Here is a 5,453-nt window from a genome sequence, read left to right on the forward strand (position 1 = left end):
TAATACCATGTAGCATGCAAAACAGCAACAGTATTTTAGGGTTATAAAAATATATCTATTGATGAACAGTGAGCTGTGCCTCCCTACAGAGTTAAATTACAGTCATAATTGTTGTTAAATGTGCTACACAATCACGTGCACGTGGTTTTGCAAACAATCAACCTCAGTCATTTACAAGATACCTCAAAGAAGATCAGTAAACTCGTGTGATAGATTTGACATGGATTTTGATTAAATAAACACAGGCAATAACAGTACTGTGAAGTGAATATTTATTTATCTTTTCGAGAAATGTAATGAACATATTTTGTCACATTCATACAGCAGACTCAGTATTTTTGCTGACATTACCCCTGTGTCTCTAAAGACTTTAGGGGTCTTTAGGGAAAAAAAGCGCACTAAGCATGATTATAGAAAAAGAAGACTCAACTGAAACATTTGTTAAAAGACTGAAGACAAAGTCTACATCAGTGGGAGCCAAGCTGTTCTCTTTACTGCCCCCTTGAGACAGGAGGATGTAACATTAAGGCCCACATTGCATAAAAAAAAACAATTAGATCATTTCATCATAATAGGCTCATTTTGTCTCTCAAATTGGTCTTTCCATAAGATACTTTCTTTAAATCCAATTCTCTGAGGCCTTATACCACCTGACATGCATAGCGCCCCCCGCAGGGGTGCCACAGACCACAGTTTGGGAAGCGCTGACCACACAGAATGCTGCTGCTGTCCGTCAGCTTGGACAAAGGTTGGGCTAATAGAACGTTGTTGCTGATACAGTGCTGTTGGAGATGATGCCTTCAGTGGTCCCGTTGAAGAAAGATCCACTTCCAGCACTGCTCATCATCACAGGTCCAACTGCAGCAGTTTTGGCTCTGGACAGCTTCTCCAGTCTGGCACTATAGAAAATAGAGACATTTCACTGACGCTGTCCTGTGTTACGACTCCGCTTGTGTCTAAAAAGTTGGTGTTTCAGAGTGAATGGGGTTTGTCATACCTGAGTCGGGCGAGAGCGTTCCTCACCCACTCATCCTTGCGGTCTGCGCACACCTTCTTGTTCTTAATCGTGTAGAAACTGTAGCAGTGAACACACACACACACACACACACACACACACACACACGCACACACACACACACGCACACACACACACACACACACACACACACACACACACACACACACACACACACACACACACACACACACAGCATTTTCAGCCACACAGATAGAGAAGTGTGTGTGTGTGTGTGTGTGTGTGGGGGGGGGGAGTGTAGAGCAAGAGACAGAGAGGGAGAGACAAGTGTCTGCTATTCAGATAAGAACTCTTTCTTATCTGAATAGGGTTAGAGAGAGAGGAAAGGGAGAGGCAGCTGGTTTGGGGGCATTCAATATCACTATAATATCAGAGATAGAGAGAGAGGAAGAGGAAGAGAGAGAGAGAGAGGGAGAGAGCGAGATGGAGAGAGATGGAGAGAGAGAGAGAGAGAGAGAGAGGGAGAGAGAGATGGATAGAGAGAGAGAGAGAGAGAGAGAGAGAGAGAGAGAGAGAGAGAGAGAGAGAGAGAGATGGATGGCAGGTGGGGGTGGTGAGGGAGAGAGAGAGTCTTACATGATGGCAGAGATGTGGCAGTTTTCCCAGGATCGTTGTTCTTTGTAGCCCTTTATAAAGTGGACGGCCACAGGCGTCCTGGTGTAACTCGTACAACAGGCACCTCTCATACGAGCGGCTACACACACACACACACACACACACACACACACACACACACACACACACACACACACACACACACACACACACACACACACACACACACACACACACACAGAGAGAGAGAGGAAGAGGGAGGGACAGACATCAGACAGATTCCCAGTTACATCTCACAATAATCAGTTTAGCTTTTCTTTCCTCTCAATCCTAAATAAATATCTTTAAATTATTACTCTTGGCATCTCTAGTTAATATTAAAGGATAACTTCACCCAAAATCCAGTCATTATCTACTCACCCATGATGCCTTCAATGCCGATGGAAGGATGGGTGATTTATTTAGTCCACATTTGTGGAGTTTCACAGGAAAACATGGTTGCAGAATTATCCTAAATACACAATTGAAGTGGATGGGGTCCAACTTTGAAATGGGGGAAGAAATATGGTTACATACTTCTAATGCATAATCCAAGTCTCCAGAAGCCCTGCGATGACAAGTGGACTTTAAAAGACGTCATTTTACACCTTGTTTTTAGCTGAAGGGGGAAGCAGGTGAGGGACTGCTACTGTAACCTGCTACAGTGAAGATTTAAGCTAAAAAAAAAAAAAAAGGCTGTAAATGATGCCTTTTCAAGTCAACTTGGCATCTCAGGGCTTGTGGAGACTTGAAAGTTGCTCACCATCCACTTCAATTGTTTACGTAGAGAATTCTGCAACGGTGTTTTGCTGTGAAAAACCCCGAACACAAAAAACAACTTCACCCGTCCTCCCATCGGCCTGGGCGTGAGTAGATAACGATTGCATTTTCATTTTTGGGTGAACGTATCCTTTAACCTAAGTGATAAACAGCAGGTCCAAGACAGTGAACAGGTAAACTTACAGGCAGCCGGAGTCGGTCTGAGCATGCCCAGTATGCAGCAGAGGAGCACGGTTGTCACGGCGACCGTACCTCTGGGACCCATGTTGAGAAGACGGACCCGACGAGAATTTACCAAATACCTGCTCTCTACGCATACATTATATACCTCCACCTACCTACATGCCTACGCGCGCGCACTTGTTTGTGTGTGTGTGTGTGTGTGTGTGATTGTGTGTGTATGTGTGTGTGTGTGTGTGCGCGCGTGCTTGTGTTTGTGTGTGTGTGTGTGTGTGTGTGTGTGTGTGTGTGTGTGCGCGTGTGTGTGTGTGTGCAAACAAAACACTCTTCTCACGTTCATTGTAACCTCTTTGATTGAGGACAGGAAGCCCTCTATTGCATCATGGCTGACAGATTTGTGCACACGTTGCACAAATGAAGCCTCCACTGTCTGTGCCATATGCAAAGCCAAGACCTGCTTATGTGGAGCTGCTGCACTGATGCATCAGGTTCATCTCATCTCCTTGTGGCTCTCATCTATATTTACCTTTTTCTGGGTTAATAAACCTGCTGTGAAGTTCTTCATGTTACAGCACATCCTATAATCTGCACACTGTCTTTGCGTCAATCCTGCACGTTGATTTCTCCCTCCTCGGCTACATTGCTGCATATTTAGATCTCAACGCAAATGCACGCGTAGTGCAATTTTGTTACACAAAATATCACGTGCGTCGTACTTCCTGGATCGTCTGGTGGTGTGTTTACGATGTAATGACTCTAATAGCCATTGTCAGCACGTTTTACACAATCGAATCGGCAATCTGAAATTATTTTGTGGTGAGGAGCGGTTGAAGTATGAGAGGCTCATCAAAACCCCCCTTCTCGTTAGCATGACCTATTTACTCTGCAGAAATGCTGACAACTCCAAATTCCTGCTCAGCTGACCTAGAAAGGCAGCGCATCTTAAAGTTATTAACACTTTATATACATCCCCAAAACAACATGTACAGATTGTCAATGATGAGTTGTCAAAAAACAAAGGGTTCCTGCACAATAAAGTTCCGTTAATGCTTCTGTAGCATCTAGAAGGAATGTTGACGATGTTCTTATAGCGGTACTAGTGGGGAAAACCACATTGTACCCATTCATATGTTTACACTTAAACATAATACTCTTTTGATTCCTAATAGGAGAAGGTTGTCTTTGCCCTCGCCCCAGTCACCATGCAGGTCAGCTACATCAGCACCACTAGGCTGGTAGGGAGTCAGTGTCTTGCTCAAGGACACTTCAGATGCATGCTGTCAGACGGGCTTGAACCTCCAGTTGAAGGACAGTCTCCCCACTCACTACCCAAAGGTCACTGTGTTTATAAAGTGCAACGGAACTATACTATGCAGGGAATGAGTTGAATGTCCATGCAAGTGCTCCTGCATCCCCAGACGTGAGCTGGGGGGATTCTCTTTCTTCTTCTGAGATGAATGCCTCCATACAGCGTAGAGGAGTCCTCTTGAATTAATTAGAGCGGAAAGGAACGAGCTGAATAGCGATATTTTAGAAAACACGTGTGTTGCTGAGTTGTTGCTTCTGTGTTCATATAGTGTGTGTATGCTTCCCTGTATCGGGAAAACACCCTGATAGCTGTAGGATGTTTTCTACATTTAGACGGTTGAACCAGTGTTTATGTAGGTCTCTTGCAGCCCACGCATCTCCTCATCTGATCTGGTGGTCAGATGAGACAACTCGTCTGGCCACACTTGGTGACAGTTTCCCAGATCATCTCACAGTCTGCCCTCGTTATGACTGGCCCATCTTCTGCGCTCTCTGAGTCCTCCTATGTCCTCTCCACGTGGCAGCCAGGCCCGCCAACACAACTCAATTTATTTGGTACATCACAGAAACGTATGCCACTTTCTATGCTGGCCAACAGTAGTTGTTATTAACATCTAGACCAGACGGTGGCAATGTTGCTATGGGCTAGTGACTAGCACTAGCTCGCTAGTCCATTGACAGTGTTGTCACACAGGCACATGGGATGTGTGACAAATGGGCTTCTGGCCTGCTCTTGTATCTCACATCAACCTAAACATCTACCACCACAAAATCAGGGATTCCTTGTGATCTACAAAGTGTAATTTATGTAACACTATAGGCTATTAAGAGGGTACACATAGTTGCTTATTAGCATGCATATTAGTAGCATATTGGCTGTTTATTAATAGTATTAGTATTAGCTATAAAGAAGTTATTAATGCCTTATTCTGCATGAACATATTCTACAACTACTAAGATATTTCCCTCAATAACATCCTAATTACTGCTTATTGATAGTGAGGAAGTTGTTGTACATTCATTATGATATTAATATGCTTTAGTACTACTACCTTCTTATAAGGCCCATACTGTGCTAAGCATACTAAAGATCATAATTAACGTACAACAACAGTTACTTACTATCAATAAGCAGTACTTAGGAGGTCATTGAGGGAAATCTAGCAGTTGTAGAATATGATCGTGCATAATAAGGCATTAATAAGTGCTTAATAAACAGCCAATATGCTAATATCCATGCTAATAAGAAACTATAGTGAATGGTGAATATGTATGTATTATCGGAATTTTGTGCTTTTTATTTCTTAGAATTCTATTTATAAAACACAGGCGCATGCATGCAGCATCGCCGCCATCCACCAAAAGCAGTGAGCAGGCGAGCAGCAATGAATTCAGATACGCAAACCTGCTCCAGTGTTGTGACGACTATTCAAGCAGGAATCATACAAACCTGCTCCAGTGTTGTGACGACTATTCAAGCAGGAATCATACAAACCTGCTCCAGTGTTGTGACGACTATTCAAGCAGGAATCATACAAACCTGCTCCAGTGTTGT

General features: G+C 43.6%; 1 long non-coding RNA gene across 1 annotated transcript; it reads right to left on the reverse strand.

The window, feature by feature from the left end:
- Positions 1 to 255: 255 nt before the first annotated feature.
- Positions 256 to 2,717, reverse strand: LOC310797230. Its single transcript, XR_014553718.1, has 4 exons — positions 2,594 to 2,717; positions 1,613 to 1,730; positions 998 to 1,075; positions 256 to 899 (listed from the first exon to the last, which is right to left on the reverse strand). It is a non-coding gene; the product is annotated as an uncharacterized lncRNA (long non-coding RNA).
- Positions 2,718 to 5,453: the final 2,736 nt, after the last annotated feature.

Source organism: Poromitra crassiceps (assembly GCF_964638095.1).
Source record: "Poromitra crassiceps genome assembly, chromosome: 23".
Classification (NCBI taxonomy): Eukaryota; Metazoa; Chordata; class Actinopteri; order Beryciformes; family Melamphaidae; genus Poromitra; species Poromitra crassiceps.